Consider the following 18,294-nt stretch of genomic DNA (forward strand, 5'->3'; position numbering starts at 1 on the left):
ATGCGTATTTGGTTTGTGAAGTGTAATTTATGCTTTTTTCCTTCCCCTCACAGATAACCATGGTTAATAAATGGTCCGTTATGACACGTACTGGCTTTAAAATATAAACCCCATTGATGCAAAAAGGTAAGGTGCTTAAAGGGACCTCGTAAACCTGACTTCTGTCACTAATGTTCATCAAAGAGCAAAATAAAAGAAATCTGTGTTTTGTAGCTTTAATGATAATTCTTATGTATTTCATTTAGAATTTAGCATTAAAGACTGTAAAGTGTTTGAGGACTTAATTTAAATTCTGTATATTTCACACTATATTTTATTGAACATTGTGTTTTGAAAAATACATCACTAGTCAATTGCAACCTCAAGTTAATGTAGACTTTAAGGAACTTGTTTGTCTGAAAGTATATATGAATATGAATATATAAAGATTTTGTATTTTAAGATGCTGCATGGAATGACAATGAGGTTTGGAACAGACTTTGTGAAGAACATGGAAACATCTCTAAATAACATGGCCCCAACCATCATCAGGAGTGCAAAAGAATGAAGTAAAAAACATCTCTACGCCAATCTCATTGGAACAGCAGCGGAAACCACAGAAGGTAACTACATCATATGCTTGTTCTTTGCCCAGTGTAAAGTAGCCTTATTTGCATTGTCAATGTAAAGGTTCCAGCACCTATAAATTGTATAAGTAAAAATATGAAAATAATGTTAGTATAAACTTTTTCCTTGCCATTGAAGAGTTAACTTGTTAATAAAGAGACGCTGGCTGAGAAAGATTTAAAGTTTACCCACAAATAAAAATTGTCGTCACTTTCTTCAGCAGAACACAACAGAAGATATTTAAAAGAAGTATGGTAATCGAACAACAATGGTGCCCATTGACCTGCATTGGTTTTGTGTCCATTAAATTGCTACCAGCGTTGTTCGGTTACAGACATTCTTCAAAATCTTTTTGTGTTCTGCTGAAGAAAGAAAGCCGTGAACGTTTGAAATAACGAGTGAGTGAATGAGTTTTCTTTTTTGAGTAAAATGTCCCTGTAATTGATTTCTGTACCTAATGTACAATAATTTTTATCTTTTGTAGGTCTGGTGAGGAATGCTGCACTTATGTTATTGCAAGCATTATTTTAAGAAAATCCCAGCTTCCTTTGCTGTGTAAATAGTGTAAGTATAGTCTTCTGTAGCATTTGAGGCACTTCATTTAAAGTAACATTCAATGCAAATATAAAAATATTACTCTGTTTACCCTTAAATAGCATACAGCTCCACATCAATTATGAGTCTTGTTGGTTCTTGAGTGTCGCTTGCCTAGTTGTCATACTTTATTTGTGTTATTATGGGGTAATTTTAAGTCTATTTGATGGCTTCTGTTAATTGGTAAAAAGCACTTAAAAGGTGAAATGTTTGTTTTACAGGAACCCAAAGGTCCCACACCAACCATAGTGTTCAACGGCTCTCCTGATCCTCTCAAATCTCAAAGTATCAACTTTATAATGGACAATGTGAACATAATATGTGGAAGACATTGACATCACAGGCTGTGGAATGACTGTTTGCGGGTTTTTTTCTCTTCAATGTTCAATACCCTTTTGCCATTAAGCACACAGTGACTTTAATTTATAAAATATATGCTTAAATTTAAATACCTGTACAAAACAAATGTACAATCAACTTGTGTAAATTGTCATTCTATTTAATAGATTGTTCATGAATTGTCTTTAAATGCATTGTGATTTCTTTTCATCATTTCAGACACATAACTTAAAATTGCATATACTGTACAGTATCTTTGTTTATAAAAACAGAAAATGCGTAAGGGAAATAACTTGAACAAAATTTTTGAATGTATAGTGTAATTAACAGTTTAGCTGTTTAATACAGAGATGCAATTTTTTTATATATATCTATATATATATATATATATATATATATATATATATATATATATATATATATATATATATATATATATATATATATATATATATATATATATAAAAATTGCATCTTTTGCAAAAATTGCAAAAATTGCAAAAACTAAATGTTTTGCTGTCTAATACAGAATAAAGAGATGTGATTTTAAGTAATTTTTATAGATTTATATTTCTGTATAATACAATTAATAAATAGTAAACTTTTATAATTTTCTGGATCGGTTATAATTTCTTATCAATAATAAATTCCTCATAATTATAAAGAACCTTTAATGGTTCTAAATAGAACCATCTAACTTTGTTTCAAAGAACCATTTGGGGTTCTTTTTAATGAACCCATTAAAGTGGTTCTATATTGACCCATTTGGGGGTTCCATATATGAAGCGGGTGATAGAACCATTTCTGGTTTGATATAGAACCATTTTTTTTAAGAGTGTATGCTAAAAGTTGTACCGCCAGACCCAGAAATCAGCTGAATGGATTCCAAAACGGTAAAAATCAAATGTTTAACTCTAGGAGAGCTGGAAAATTAGTATTTTTTTAAAAAGTGTAGTGTCCCTTTAAAGCTTTAACTATAGTAGTTAGAAATGTTTCTTTTGTGTTTCAAAATGGGTTTATTATCATTCTTATAAACAATATAAGAATTTTCCTTTGGGGTGAAAATTTCTGTTAAAACTAAACATAGATCGCATTTACAGTATGTTGCTTTTATAACACAACTTGTTAATGAGCAAACATCTTACTGCTGTACAGTGTTTCTTTTTCGAGACAATAAAAGCTTATTGTGGTTGTCATTCTGAGCTGCAGTGTATGCAGAATTAAGCTGTAAACATGTGTGGCTTTAATTATCTACAGACCCTCACTGATGATGACACAGGGGCAGGACTGTTAGTTAGAGGCGCACTGATGACATTAAGAAGGACTGTGGTCTGTGATGTTTCATTAAAGCTATAGCGTGCTAATGGATTCTGATCCATACAGAGCACTCACACAGAGGATCAGGGGTTCAGCAGGTAGATGTGTTTTCCTCATTGAAATCCATTCAAAAGTAGTCATGTATTTGAACAAAATTACTTTTTAACAGATTTTTCAACAGATGGCAAGGACCGAATGGAATTCAGTACTTTTTAGATTGTAGCATTGTATCATTCTTATCCTCTGATCACAGATTTTTCATGACAGCATTTTTGTAACTTTGCGCATGGCTCCACATCTAAAAATGACTGAAAGTTCGTCAAGTATAATCAGGCTTAAATGAGGGGTCAGAGTCGCAATGAAGTGACTGACGCCATTGGTGTTTGTACAGTGTGAGGGAGAGGTAGTGAAAAACATTTACATTTTGTGTTGGGCATTTTCAAGTTACTCGTCCAGTCGGGTAATTAAAATTCTCTCTCACTTGCCCATCCAAACATTCACTTGTCCCGGACAAGTGGACAAGTGTTAATGTCGAGCCCTAGAAATATTAAAGCTGTGGTACAGTGGGAGCTGATATCCATGGCACTGTTGCAAGAATGTCCATGTGCCATTTATTCCAATAATGCCCTGCCTCTCCTTTTGTGTTTTCTGTGAAAGTGGATATACACAATTAATTTAAAATACAAGCATCAAACTGTGAATCAGATTCTGATCTTGGCATTTAATGAATTATCTAATGCACTTCATTCAAAATACCCTATTGATATTCAGCTGTCCCTGTAGCACTTATGAATTGCCACCAATTTGGTCTCAATATGTTGGCTCATGGAGTTTTAAAATTTGTTTAATGGCACTTGTACAGTAAATGTCGCTGCTCTTTTATGAGTCTGTGTCACAGACAGAACGGGAGATGTTTTTGTCTTCCGTGAGAGCTCAAGGACCCAAGGGAGCGCCTTTTTAACTATTCATAAAACAATACACACTGAGCCCTCGGCAATCAGAGAGCACTTAATAGACTTCAGTAGCACTTACAGGGTCACGGCTTCACTCTAAAGAGAGCAAATCACACGGCTCCTCTGTGTTTATTGTTCATGTTTCATTTTTTTAAATGTCATCTATAAATAATGCGGACATTTAACTGAAGGCGCATCATCATAAGGGCCCCATTATTTTAATTTCAGCTGTGGTTGTCTTGTCTTCCAAGCTTTCTTGCATGATATATAATGTCTAAAACATTCATTAGGGTTTGTCCTTGTTTGAAAATCTTCCACTTTGTATATTTACATAATGGTAATTAAATTAACTTAAAATTCATTGTAATTAAAAAAGAGACTTAAAAAGAGATTTTTAAACTTTGGGGGTTTGATAAGCAATTTTGAGCGTCGCATAGTTGTTGGTGCCAGACGGGCCGGTCTAAGTATTTCACAATCTGCTCAGTTACTGGGATTTCAAGCACAATCATTTCTAGGGTTTACAAAGATTGATGTGAAAAGGGAAAAACATCCAGTATGTGGCAGTCCTGTGAGCGAAAATGCCTTGTTGATGCTAGAGGTCAGAGGAGAATGGGACGACTGATCAGTGGCGGTTCTACACGGAGGCCAAGGGTGGCCCGTGTCTCTGTAGACATGTCCCAGGGGTGGCCACCCCGTGCTGACCAAATAAAAAAGTATACATTTATTTTGATTTTACACGCGAGCGCCAAAAGCGGAACTAATGCGACGCAACGTTCTACACGGGCAAATTAGAGCGGCGCACCCAATCACTGTAGCCGCCCTGCGGGTGCTGCTCGGCGAGTGTCTCAATTCGTTCCCAACCTCCCGATGTTGAGAATGTGTATGCAGGTTTGGGCACTGGTAAGGACTCTAGCTCACTTCACATTGGGACACTGTTCACTTGTTCTCCTGTGGCTTGGCTGCTTAAGCGCGTTGTGGGCATTCACAGCTGTTACTCATTAACAACCGGCAAAACCATCATCTCTAACTTTTTAAAGTTTACACATTGTAAAAAGCGCTGTAATTATGCTCTTACATATACGTGCATAAAATTGGAGAAATATAATTAAATGTTACATATAAAAATGTTTACAATTTAAAATAAATATTATTTATATTGATTAGATTGTGGTCCCTAACTGTCTAGCAATGTGTGTTTATATGTAAACTAAAACAAACGTTTGTCTTTATAAAAGTTTGCATTTCATAAAGTTTATTGAGTAGGCTCGCATGCTTTTCGGTTGGGATCTTAAGAAAAGAGCCCAGTCCCCCTTTTGCACCTGAACTCACTCTTGTATTAAATAAATATTTATATGATTGTAAAGTAAAATAAAGTTTACGGTTCCCGGAAAGGGATTAGACTAGTCCTAGACTAAAATAAATGTAAGAGCTGTCCAAACTGAAAACAACTTGCAATGCCATATCTTAAAATACACCAGTGCCCTTTGTTTTGCTTCAAAATGCACACAAGTATGTATAATGTATGTTAAAACTAGTTATATTTCCTAATCAAACTAAGGCCTAGTCCTATCTTAAACTAATTCCTGTAACCACCCCTATAATCTTTAAATATAATTTCTTGCCATTTTTATGTGCCCCTCTGGTAAAACACTGGCCCCTCCTTGGCCTCCCTAGTGAAATTTGTCTAGAACCGCCACTGCGACTGATTCAAGCTGATAGAAGAGCAACTTTGACTGAAATAACCACTCGTTACAACCAAGGTATGGAGCAAAGCATTTTGTGAAGCCACAACACGCACAACCTTGAGGCGGATGGGCTACAACAGCAAAAGACTCCACCGGGTCCCACTCATCTCTAAAACAAATAGGAAAAAGAGGCTAGAAAAATTGGACAGCTGAAGACTGGAAAAATGTTGCCTGGTCTGATGAGTCTCGATTTCTGTTGAGACATTCAGATGGTAGAGTCAGAATTTGGCATAAACAGAATGAGAACATGGATCCATCATTTATTGTAACCACTGTGCAGGCTGCTGGTGATGGTGTAATGGTGTGGGGGGTGTTTTCTTGGCACACTTTAGGCAATTGGGCATTGTTTAAATGCCAAGGGCTACCTGAGCATTGTTTCTGACCATGTCCATCCCTTTATGACCACCATGTATCCATCCTCTGATGGTCTTGAATCTTTTCAAATTGGTTTCCTGAACATGACAATGAGTTCACTGTACTAAAATGGCCCCCACAGTCACCAGATCTCAACCCAATAGAGAATCTTTGGGATGTGGTGGAACGGAAGCTTCGTGCCCTGGATTTGCATCCCACAAATCTCCATCAACTGCAAGATGCTATCCTATCAATATGGGCCAACATTTCTAAAGAATGCTTTCAGCACCTTGTTGAATCAATGCCACATAGAATTAAGGCAGTTCTGAAGGCAAAAGAGTGTCAAACACAATATTAGTATGGTGTTCCTAATAATTCTAAATATTTATATATTCATTTGCTTTGCTCTTAGTAGATCGCGTTGGTCATTATGGAATCAGCTGTTGCACCTGCATTATTTACGTTGCGCTTTTTTAATAAATAACATGCAGATATTACCATACACATCTGTGCTTTTTTGGAATTGCGCAAACCATTATTTTGTCATTAAAATAATGAATGTATGGATTTACTAAGGCATGCAGTAGATAATAGTGTTGAAAAGGTGTGGTCTAGTTATTTTTGCGACTGACCTTATTGCATTATGCATTTCTAGAAGATTCCCGTTCATACACAACATTTTTGGGAGGAGAGAATTTTAATGATTTACGCAACGCGATTTACTACTGAGCCCCTAAGGTGACATTGGAGTAAAAAAAGTCTAAAGTTTAGTTTCATGTGCTCACGCATGAAACTATCGCGTGCTCGCGTGAAACTAAACATGAGCACATGAAACTAAACTTTATTTAATTTTTGCTCCATGTCCCCTTAGTGGCTCCGTAATTTACTTATGTTTGTTCATGTGATATTATTGGTATTTGTGCCAGTATTAACACAGAAAAAAGCATGTCTTAAATCATTTTGCGCTTTCAATAGCTGCAATTGTTGCTGATAAGAGGAAGCATCGCAGAGATCAGAGAGCGCATGGTACAAGGCAGAGGATTTTTTAACATGTGACTGTTTCTTTGTTATGCCAGAGGAACATATAATTCAAAAATATTGTTTGCCAAGCCATGTTTTTTTCTTAGCTTGAGGAAATAAAAAGGAGTCACTAGGAGAAGTCACACAATAGCAAGTGTTTCAAAACCTCTTGTAAACCTTCATTTTTTTGTCCCCCAGAGTTTCATATGGCTTCGTTAGCTGGGATTTCACACCCTGCATTTTCAGCCGCAATATCTGCACCTGCAGAAGCATCGGCTCTGCTTATTTGTGACCCTGAACTAATTTGCTCTGCTCTTGGTAGATTGCGGTGGTCATTTTGTAATCAGCTGTTGCGCCTGTGTTATTTAATTTGCGTCTTTTTAGTAAATAACCCACAGATATTACCACTCCCAGCTGTGCATTTTGTAATTGCGCTCTCAAGCTAATTTGCCCCGTTTAGTAAATCTGGTCCATATTAGGGTAATGATTGATTTTTGGGGCATTTTACCATTATTCAGAAAGGACAGTGAATAATGAGTGGAAGCATTTTTTAAAGTGGAGATTTTTGCATATATTCAGAGGGTTTTGCATTGAAACACAGACAAATTTGTTAAATACCAATGAAATGACTAGAAGTGACATTTCTGAAGAGTCATTTCCTTTAATGCCTAATAACCTTTTCATTGCCATTAAAGTGAAATTACTAAACCTAACAACAGATTAATAAAATAGATTGAAGTAAGTGGCTCCATAATATGCTGATATATCTATATCCATATATCAATGTCTTGATATATCTATATTTGTGTTTATGCATGAATATCAGTCATGTGACCTTTTACGTCATTCCAGTTGCCTACTGCCATCTTGATTACCTACGGAGTACCAGTAGGCTAGATACATTGGCTAGCTTGCTACGACTTACGGATTACTTATCTTTTACTGTCTATGATTTTTACGAATATGGGAAATGGCTACGAAAGACAACATTTCTCACCTCGACTGTCATGAAAAGAAACGCTACTTAAAAAAATATATCTTGGTTAGGGTGTGATGTCTACTCGATCCCTGATGCGTTCTTCCAGCCGCTGTCCGCTGCTTCCGAACAACCACTATTTTACAACACTAAGAAGGAACGACACAACATGAAACTTTGCTCGAAGTATCACCTGGATCTCTACACATGAACGTGAGCATTGAGAACATTGTTTGTGTGCTAAAAAGAAAGGTTTTGAACAACTGACTTTGGCTGTTAGGGTATCTTCTCTCCGTCTTTGCCAGACATAAAGAATCCATCTCTGAATGCAAATGAGTAAATCTCATATGAGGCTCCTTTTTCAACTAGAAGGTCAATATTGTTTTTCACTTGCGACAAAACAACGAATTATCCATGCATTTATATGGAACTATGCTTTGGGAGCTTTCCATCTTCACTCTCCTCCCTCCTTACGTCGCATTCGCAGATCGATACATCTTGACTGGGTAGATGGAGGCGAGTGGACGCCTAAACAACCAAGTCAGTTGTTCAAAACCATATTTTGGTAAACTCTGTGTACACAAACAATGTTCTCAATGCTCGAGTTCACGTGTAGAGACACAGGTGATACTTCGAGTAAAGTATCATGTTGTGTCGAGCCTTCTTAGTGTTGTAAAAATAGCGATTTTGATGCTTACAACATATTGAAGGAATAGCTTCTAGTTCTTTTGCGACCACTTCAGGTACTCAAAATGGCGGAAGACAAGTTTGAGATGTGAGTGACGTCAGCTGATATACATGAATAGAGAGTTTGGATGGATTCAAAATCTAGCTGATGATGTCATAATAGTAAATTGCTCAGAATTTTCAGAATGCCTAAATGTAGAAAGTAAATAATGGTCTGTCTGCTTCTTTGTCAGTTGGGTTTTTTTTCGGATTAAATGCAAATCTAGTTTTTGGTTTGTGTTGTGCACTGTTGTACAAAGACAGATTAAGCAAAGATCATGAAATGAATATAAATGTGCCATGTCTTGTACTGCATGTCTGCATATCTAGTTGCTTGTGTGTGTGCGCGCGTGTGTTTGTTTGTGTGCGCATCGACCAATGGGGCTGTGAATACTACATCTGTTGTTCTTTCTCCAGCCACACTATTCATCAATATGAAGTGAATGGAATTTTTAAACCCTTTAAAAACAAACAAACAAATAAAGCTGAAGAAAAGATGATTTACACCCTTCCATTTTCATTCGCTTCACTTCAATGGGCCTCTCTCTCAAACAGCTGCAGCCAATGATAGGCACAACCAAAAGTATAATGAGATGAATAATAACTTTCCAGGAATTTCCATATCTCATATGAATATTGGTTATGTCAGCAGAGACAATGCATAGATTAACTCGAGCTGAATAGAAAGGCACATCATAAACAGCAAATTGTATGTGGACCATCAATGGGGTGAATCTGATGTTAGTCTCTCTCTCTCTCTCTCTCTCTCTCTCTCTCTCTCTCTCTCTCTCTCTCTCTCTCTCTCTCTCTCTCTCTCTCTCTCTCTCTCTCTCTCTCTCTCTCTCTCTCTCTCTCTCTCTCTCTCTCTCTCTCTCTCTCTCTCTCTCTCTCTCTCTCTTTAGAAATGGGGGCAGGCTGGTGACTCATTCGAGCGAATGGTGTTTTGGTATATGTGGCATGTAGCCAAATTAGAAAACTGCAGAAACATCACAAACAGACTCACACACTGTAGTCGAACACTGTTGTCCTGCACATATAACCTGTTAAAAGGGGTATTTGAACAGCAAAATTTAACGTCACAATATAAAATGATATTGCATTCGAGAAGAAAATATCAAACCAAGTGAATTTATTTTGAAAATAGAATGTGTTGCTATATCTACACAGTACAGTATGTTAATCAGACAGTATACAGTACTGTGTATATATACAGTATTTATGTCTCTGTGCTCTCAGGAAGAGAGTCGGGTTGTGCTCATTCATGAACAGATGGTGGAATCATGTTATGGCAGTCAGTGTTTAAATGTGTGCCAGTGAAATGCTCTGACTGAGACAATGATAGAGTAATAGCCTGCTGTGTATACGTGTGGGTGTGCAGAATTGCATGTGTGTGTATGTGACACTGCTGTCATGAATGTGTTGAACGGGAGAGGAACAGTGGTGCACCTCCTACTGTATTGAGTTGTGGTGTGCTTCCATCTGCCTATCTTTATTCTCCATCTCCTCCCTCTCTCCCTTAATTTTGTCTCTTATTCCACTCTGTCTTCAGTTGGTGGTCCTGTCCCATTTCTCCTGAGGGGCAGCAGGTGGTATATGGTGTGGGGTCTGTGATTGAATGTATTGATTTGTAGACTTGCGTTAATGGTTGCGGTAAGTAGGATTTCTTCCGTCTGCTCCAAAGAATTTCCAGAATATTCCCACTTCGGTTAAGATAAGAAGCTAATGTGTAATAATTGCACTTAATTAATTTAATGTTACACACTCTCTTTCACTAGTTTAATACATTTCAGAGACCATTATACTCCACACTTCAGTATTAAAAAATATTTTATCGACCCTAATAATCTATGCATTCATCAGTTTATTGTAGGTGCATATAAATTAATCTTCCTCTTAGAGTTATTACTTGACCTCAGTGGTGTGTGATTTCACAGCTACATAAAATTCAAAGCAAATTAATTTATGGAGTCATTATGACGTCACAGAGATGAGATTACAGAGCACTATGACCTCAGAAATGATTCGTTTAATGTGTCCCTAAGATATGACATTAAAGAATAAAACTGTGACTTCACAGAGCAATGATGTCATAGGACACAGCTTTGACCTCGTAATTAGTACAGCTTATGGTTATTATCAAATGCCTCCTTTAAGTGTTTCATTCAGTTTAAGATTAAAAGATTAAAAAAATTAGTAACATGGCTTGTATGAAAGTGGTACAGGGGAGGTTGTGGTGTGTAGTTACACATTTGATATCATTGTGTGTAACTCTTTGGTTGTTTTGTGTTAAGGGAATGTTCTTCAAAGTTAAGACACATACCTGTATTTATACATAAATACATTTAGATATCTATAGTATTTTAGAATTCTATTATTATTTTAATTTTGTTCAGGAATGTTTTGTGGTAATGAAATGTAAGGTTTCACAATAATTGTCATTTCCCAACATCACACTTTTTTATTTAAATTATTCTGAACAGATGAAAAACTTTGGAACAGCAAATAAATACTTCAAGCTTAAAAAAAAATAACAGACTGTTTGTTATTGTGTGTGTGTGTGTGGGGGGGGGTGGCTGTGTGGGGGTGTGTGTGGGTGTGTGCATTTACACTATCCACTCTTCATCATTGTGGTATATATGAAAGTATAGATGCCACATTTTGTTAAGTTTTATAATAGATTATCTAAAAACATACCAAATCAAATGAGTATTACCCAGGTGTGAAATTTTACTTTACCACCCCAAAATTGTTTTTGTCCTTCAAGTCTCTTAGTATATTTACACAATATCTCACACCTCTTTCGTACTTCATTCCTCATTCTGTCGCTTTACAGTAGTATGGGCGCCAGTCTTCACTAATACGCAGTATTATGACTTTTATTATGACTCGCTCACATTGTTTGGAGTGAAAACGGATGTCTGACACATCTGTGTAAAATCACATTTTTGTCCACATCTTCCTGTTTCTCTTTCTATCATTAATAATGGCGATAGTTTGTTTACTTCAGGACATCTTGTCCACAGGCAGAAATTTAACATTCCACACTCTTCGTGCCCATGCTTGTCAAAATGAATGTAATTCAATATCAGCAATCTCACTTTTTATGACAACATTAAATGTTTACCGTTTTTTAACTCCTGCAGTTTCGGCTGAATCATTATCTGGTCCCTATTAAGTTTATGGGGGTGAAGGAAAGGGAAGGGGGTGATTTATTCGACTACGGTATACTGTGGTAGCTGCTTTGACTGGCTAATCTAATTGAAAGTGAATGCTGTGAATTTGGAGCTTATCTCTTCCACCCTGCTGCACATCAATGTCTACAATCTTTCTGACAACCATCGGTGTGTAAACCCTTTGATGGATGTGTAAAATAGTCTTGCGCAAGCTTGTTCCACTAAACCACCGGTTATGTGAGTGAGTACAGTATATTAGATGTTGTGCATTTAAGTGTAAGTGCTTCCGCAACCAGTCAAAGGTTTAGACACACTTGTTTCCCATGATGATGTGTACTCAGAGTACCCCTGTCGTGAAAATCAAGTTTTTCTTGTAGTTTATATGTCTATGTGGTGTTTTTAATATGCTTTAAGAGAAAACTATTGCAAAGTCATTATTCAAAACCATTGCTAAGTATTTTCTCCATAAAATTTGAGGCTTATTCAGGCAATTTGTAATCACCTTGGATGTAACCAATCACATCATCAAAGTTTAATGAGTGGATAAGTAGTTTGAGCCATAGATTTTATGAATTCCACATAGAATCGCCTATGAATCGATTGCAGCACATCAGCTTCAGCTGTTAAAATAAGCGCTAAAATGCGCAGTTTGCATATGCATTATGTATAACCGTAATTAGCATTTATGGGCCCTATCATACATCCGGCGCAATGGAACGCAATGTAAATACGAAATCGGCGGAACTGGCTTTTAAAGGGGATAAGAGCTGAGACGGTCATCGGTTAATGGCACGTTACGCCCCAAAACTCACCCATTACTCATTAAGAGACATTGGCGCACAAACCATTTTTCCTGTCGTTAAATTAGCAAAAGTGGATTCAGACACGCCCATGTGTGCTTCAGACAATGCGCTTAGATCATAAAAATAGGGCCCTATGTGTCTGAAATCTATTTACATCTATGTTCGAGGTGGTGAAAAAGAGTGGAGGTGGAGATTAATTTGCTAATTGATATCAATGGTCCAGGATGTGTGATTGAGTAGAGGTGGGGACTGATTTGCATATTTATAGCGTTGCATATACTAAATGAGGCAAGGGTGTAGAGTTAAATTCAAGCTGTTTTAAAGTGTGAAGAAATTACTTTGACAGGTAAATCTTTCATATATGCTATTATGATGCTCAAAGATGAGTTTTAAGTGATAAAATAGTCGACTATAGGGGGACTTTAAGTCTTAAATCCTTGAAATTAGTTATGTAAATGAGTATAAGTTGCGATCACATTTGACTTCTTCGTAAAACTTGTATTTTAAAGAGCACAAATGGTGCGATTCACGATTTTACATTTCCTTTGGTGTTTAAGTGTGTATTAGTATATTAACGATATGCAAAAGGTACAAACCCCAAAGTAAACAATGACGCAAGATATCGTCTCCAACATAAATCTTTTTTCTTGGACAAACAAAAAACACACAGATTGTAGGCAACAGTTTACTTCCTGGGATTGGTGATGTAGAGAAGACCGACATTATCATAATTCCTCCCGCTTTGGACTCACAGCCTGTAAGTTAACTTCTGTTAGCATTGCATTGTGAGCGAAACTTTTAAACATGGTAAAGAGCGTCACATATCAGGCTGATGTCAGAGGTATTCAGGCCAATCACAACGTACAAATTAGCTGACCAATCAGGGACACATAGCTTTTCAAAATCTACAGTATGTGAAAATAATGTGTTTTATCCATAAACCACGCAAACACATTAGCCCTATTCGGACGGGATTAGTTTTACAGGGGGACCTCTGAGAGAATCGTGTTTCTTAGAGGTCTTCTGTGTTTTAAACCTGTCCGAATCGGCCATGCCTGTGTTTTTCGCTGAAGACCTCCGTAAGAATTCCAGAGCAATTTACCTACTGTTTTTCGCCGAACTCAGAGGTCCTCTGAGAAATTGAATCCCGTCCGGATGCAAATGTCTGTGTTTGCCGGCAATATCTTTTGAAAACGTGGTTAATTTCGTGTTTTGGCCAACGTGATCTGCCGTAAGGTCTTACTTATGTGCGTATATTGTATTTCCTTAGTCCCATTCATTCAGATATGGAGGTTTTTTCGCATTCGACAAAATAAAATAATTAAATCAAGACGAGCTGAATATCAAACACCGTTAAGACTGGCCACTGTAATATCATTAACGTTATAAGAAACTCTGTTCAAAGTTGTTCAACTCCGGAATGGTAATGTTAATTAATAAAGATAATAAATTGTTATTTATCATTATTTCTTCATTTCTTTGGGTTTATTATAAGCAGACAGTAATATAAAACACGTAGGCTAACGTTACTTTAGTAGGATTTGTATATTTTATTTTGATTTGTTCAAATTAAATTAATAAATTACATTTTCTGTAATAATTTTACATTTAAAGCAAAATAATAAACATTACAAACACGCGTATCCAGAGCACGTGCTCTTCTGCAACGCCCAAATGCATGAAACAGACACTCCCATCTCTGGAATAGCCTGCATCATTTTAATCCCGTCCGAATCAGTACATAAAATCACAGATGTCCTGGGGTACAAGTTGAAACTCAAACGTTGTTTGGAAAACTAATCCCGTCCGAATAGTGCTATTGTATTATACCAAATACACAAAATAACAGTGTTATTTATCAATGACAAGTGCTCTTTAATAAAAATAAACATGTTTTTTGAAACTGCTTAGTTGGATACAAGGGAACAAGTGGTTTGCATGCTTCTTTAATATTGTTTGAAAAGCATCTCATGAATACCTCATGATGTTGGTTAAGAGAAAAGAAACCAGTGTGCAGAGTTAGGATCTAGCCAAAGGGTAGCCGCTTTGAAGAAAAAAAATATGTCATTTTGATTTACTTGACATTTGCTGGGCACTGCATAATTCACACATTTCAATTTGTTATGTTTGTTATGTTTAAAAAAAAAAAGGAAAATAGTTAACATATAGAACGAGTAGGTGTGATCAGCATTTGATTGACAATGTCAATGTTCCTGTGTGAGTGTGTGTAGCTTCCCACAGTTGACGAAACTGACAGAGTGTTTTGAAATGCCTCGTAATAAAAGTGAGCTTTCATTGGGTAACAGCATGAATACCGCTGTATGGTTGCAGTGGGTCAGGGTCTGGTTCTAATGAAGCATATGGATGTGTTTTAGCGTTGTGGTTTGGCAATCACTTGGTCCAAACATATTTTGTGGTCTCTCTTTTTCTGCCCACTCTCAAGCTTTCTGTTATTTTTTTACTTAAAACAGTTCTAACTTAACGTTTTTTGTCAGACGTTCTTGAAAATGACTGGCCAGTCAATAGTTTAATGATCAAAAATCTGGCATAGTTTTTTCCCAAAGACGAATAAACATACTAAATGTGTGTAGTGTTACTTTTCATCCTTAAATTCACAGCCCAGCAAATTTCATATCGTTGTGCACACTGAATTTCATGCACTGTTCTCATCATTACTGGAATGTAGATCTAAGGAAGGTTGTTCTGGTTCATGTATAATGGCAGAGTCTGGATTTGAGGCTAATATTAGTGGCAAAGCTTTTTAGGACCATAGAGAGGTTGAACTACTAAAGACGTATGGTGCATGTCTGCTTCCCAGGGTATTCACATGACAAATCAAAACATGGTTTGTAAAAATGTAATTTTAGATATTTTGTTCTTGAGAAAAAGCATACTCAGTATGCATCAGAACAGGCAGTGCAACATGTTTCTTCCCAGTATGACCCCACTAAACCCATAAGCAATTAAAAGGGACAAGATGTGAAATAGGGGTTTGCGGGGCAAAAACTAAAACGGTGTTAGTTGTAACACGGACTGTTTACATTGTTGCACAAGGTTGAGCGTTTTGTTGAGAGTTATTGATGAAGGAGTGTTTTGGTGGCATGTAAGTAATTTTTTTCATCATATGTTTTTTTTTTCTAAGTTGGGTGTGTAAGATACCAAATCCAATGCTAAGTCATATTAATCAGTGTCTTGTTGACTAAAACATAGCATCGTTTTGAAATATGTCTGCAGCTCTTAACAACTTTTTTGTTGGGCTTGAAAATATTTTGACCCAGCGTGGTTAATTGAAACTAACCCCTCAGCACTTACGATATGAAAACCGCTAACGTTAGCGTAATTCTTGCCATTGTTTTAAGAAACACACAAATGATTGATGGCTGGCTGCCAACAAAATAAATGTGCATGTCTTATCAAAAATCGTATGTCAAATTTATTTTTGTTCATATCTTTAAAGGGGCCATGGTGTGAAAATCTGACTTTTTCCATGTTTAAGTGTTATGATTGGGTCCCCAGTGCTTTTAGCAATCTAGAAAATGTGAAAAAGATCAACCCAGTAACTTAACCCAGTAAACCATTCTCTACAAGCACATGAAAAAATAGGTCGTTGAAATATGGCTCTCCTTATGACGTCATAAGGAGCTCTTATTATAATAATACCACCCCTTAATCTGCACCATCCAACCACAGCACTGCCATTTAGTGCAGAGAGAAAGAGAGAGAGAAAATAATTTACATCACAATTGAGTTTCAATTTCAGCAAACCACCATCATTGTGATCAGTGTTTGAATTTCATCAGCTCATTTGCATTTTTGCTCACACCTACAAAGTGGCAATTTGAATATGTAATAATAAATTATTTATATGGTATTTTGAGCTAAAACTTCACATATGTGCTCTGGGGACACCAAAGATTTATTTGACATCTTAAAGTCTTGTGACATGGCCCCTTTAATATTGATTGAATAATAGGGCTGTGAATCTTTGGGTAGACTGCGAATCGATTCGATTCACGATTCAAAGGTTTCCGATTCGATTCAAAAACGATTTTTGCTAACCAGAACGATTCAATTCGATTCGATTAGCAATAAAATTTGATTTGATTCGAATATTAACGATTCTGTTCTATAAATTAGTATACATCTGCATCTGAGCAAATAAAAGAAATATTTGGGAAATTCATGACCATTTAATAGATTTTCATTAACTAGATTCAGGACTTTAGTTTAATCGCTTAACTTCTTAGGACTCAAAATACATTAAAGCAAGTAAACCAAGAAAAATAATACTACTTCTACATATTCAATGCACCATAAACGTTTATTGTAAACATTGCATACATTTCCTGAACATTTAGGAAATACAGCAAAGTGTGTAAATACAGCAAAGTGTGTAAAGGAGTAGCACTTCTCACGTCTGACCCTAAAATACTAGCTGCTTTAAGTGCAGGTATGTCTATCTTAATGGCATGGCATCTGCGGAGATGGTTGCTAATAAGGTTCGTTGTATTTCCAATGTATTTTAACTCAGATTTACAATGTCTGCAAACTGCAACGGACTTCGGACAGTCTTTCAATTTACTTCGTGAAAACTGAAGTAATCCCAAACCTTTGATCTCATGTTGGCTGGTGCGTTGTTCTCCTTCGTGTCCCTCCATTTGTGCACTGTCTGCTGCGTTTATTCAAATGACAGCAAACAGGCGCGCCGCAAATTGAAGAGTAGTGACGTAATCCACTGCTCATTTTACGTCGCAGATGTAACTAATTTAAAATTTATTTATATATTTTTTATTATCCATCATATTCGTTATATAATCACGATTCATTCGATTGTTAAATATAAAATCGAAACAAACGATTCACGATTCAAAAATCCAGGTTTCAAGATCGATGCATATGCATCGGCAGGATTTGTAATCGATGCATCGAGAAAACGAATGAATCGTTACACCCCTATTGAATAAGGTCACGTCAAAGATTGAAATCATAATGAAATGAATGGTTAAAATCAGACTTTGATGCTCATCATCTCAGAATTTGATTTTTGAAACTGTAGTATGGTTATTACAGACTGGGTCACACAAAAAAGTTTTGTCATAATTGTGCTGTTTTTTCTTACATATTTAGACATTTGTATCCATTTATAATTGAACTATTATTAGAAAAGGGCTGGATGAATGAACAGTGTGGATACTTGTCTATTATAGACAGATATATAAACAATATCCACTTCAAGTATATAGACGAAATAGTATTGAAATATTTGCCTGCAAACTTAATTTTAAGCAAGTGTTACAACTAACCCCCTGCCTGTTACAATGAACTCCACCTATGGGGTAAGTTGTAACGTTTGCACTTCTGTAACGTTTGGCGTAATTGTCCAAGAATGGTAAGTACTAGAAACAAACTCCAAATGTTCATTTGTAGCAGAGATTGTGTGTTGCTTGTGTAAAAATATAATTAATCAAACTCAAATATTTTTTGAATGATTGAGCCAAAACCAAAAAATGTTAGGTTGTGGCCCGCTCTCCCCTACTGTATAAAACCCCAGCTATTTATTGTTTCCTACATAAAATCATCCTAAATGATGTAAAAAAACATTCTGTAAAAATATACTCTTGATATCTTCATATTGACTGAGTAAGGCCGTGTCAAATTTCTAATTAAATTTGAAATCAATGACTGAAT

The 18,294-nt window shown here is 36.2% G+C and overlaps 1 long non-coding RNA gene across 1 annotated transcript; it reads left to right on the plus strand.

Annotated features, from left to right (window-relative positions):
• The first annotated feature begins 460 nt into the window (after positions 1-460).
• On the plus strand, positions 461-1,812 carry LOC135733768 (uncharacterized). Its single transcript, XR_010527004.2, has 3 exons — positions 461-602; positions 1,091-1,170; positions 1,422-1,812. It is a non-coding gene; the product is annotated as an uncharacterized lncRNA (long non-coding RNA).
• Positions 1,813-18,294: the final 16,482 nt, after the last annotated feature.

This window comes from Paramisgurnus dabryanus, chromosome 3 (assembly GCF_030506205.2).
Source record: "Paramisgurnus dabryanus chromosome 3, PD_genome_1.1, whole genome shotgun sequence".
Taxonomy (NCBI): Eukaryota; Metazoa; Chordata; class Actinopteri; order Cypriniformes; family Cobitidae; genus Paramisgurnus; species Paramisgurnus dabryanus.